The sequence below is a fragment of the Alligator sinensis genome, unplaced genomic scaffold, assembly GCF_000455745.1.
Source record: "Alligator sinensis unplaced genomic scaffold, ASM45574v1 scaffold1131_1, whole genome shotgun sequence".
Classification (NCBI taxonomy): domain Eukaryota; kingdom Metazoa; phylum Chordata; order Crocodylia; family Alligatoridae; genus Alligator; species Alligator sinensis.
In genome coordinates this window covers 1,034,273-1,035,487 of record NW_005842218.1, presented here as the reverse complement: position 1 = coordinate 1,035,487, position 1,215 = coordinate 1,034,273, and positions in this window count along the sequence as shown.

Genomic DNA, 1,215 nt, shown 5'->3' with positions numbered 1-1,215 from the left:
AGGAATGTCACCATTTTCACCCATTTTACTATCTTTCCTCCAATTTGACATACAAATTGAATTTCATTTGAGAACTAATGCATTTTACCATGGAAGCCATGCCTCAAAGTTGGTTAAGAAGTTGCTAATTAAGAAGTTACTAATTAGTTTTGGCAACTAAGACAGTAAATGTCTCTAATCAGCAAAACCAGTGAAAGGATCCATTTCCTTGCATTTGACATACAATGGCTCTTAACCCTCTCGTATTTTGTCTTGGTAATTATTTTGTGCAACAGGTTTGATTTGTAAATTTTCTACAAAATTATATGAAGAGACTCATCAGGAAGAGCAATGGTTATATTTCCAAAGAAAGAGGGCGGGGGAGGACACTTACTCCTGTTGGTTATCTGCCCAAAGGGTTTTCACATATCAAATAATGAGTAAACCAAGTGATCTGAGAAACTTCAGTGAAAAGTGCTAATTAAGTCTCTGAAATGTATTTAACTTTTATACTATAGTATTTAAAGCTTTATACATGCCATTAAAGATGAAGATCCTGTGAATGTACAGGAGCCAGCAAACAGGGGGAGTTTGAATGGGAACCCTGCTTGGAAACACAAATCCTTGATTGCCTGGGTGAGCGTTTGTGAGTGTTGGTGACTGGAAGGCCTGCCTGTTTTGGGCTTGGTGGTATAGGTTCATTTTGGGTGCCATTTTGAAGGTTGTTTGGGGGAATGTAAGTTGGATGAAGCCCCAGATGACAGAAAGAGGATATCATTCCCATCTTTAAGAAAGAGAAAAAGGAAGATCTGGGGAATTAAAGACCAGTCAGCCTGACCTCAATAACTGGAACGATCATGGAGCAGGCCTTCAAGGTATCTACTGTGAAGCACCTAGAGAAAAACAAGGTGATCAGAAACAGCCAGTATGGGTTCACCAAGAGCCTGACCAACCTGATTGCCTTCTGTGATAAGGTGGCAAGCTCTATGGATGTGGGGAGAGCAGTGGATGTGACAAGCTATGACTTCAACAAGGCTTTTGACACTGACCCCAGTGACATTATTATTAACAAGCTAAGAAAATACAGACTAGATCCGTGGTTCACAACCTTGTTAAACTCAAGGCACCCCTTGAAAGACTCAAGGTACCTGTTGGAAAACGTCAGCTCTTAATTTTCACTTAGTGTTTGACTACAGAAAAGTAATAGAGCTTTTCTGTTGCAAAGAACTGTGAAAG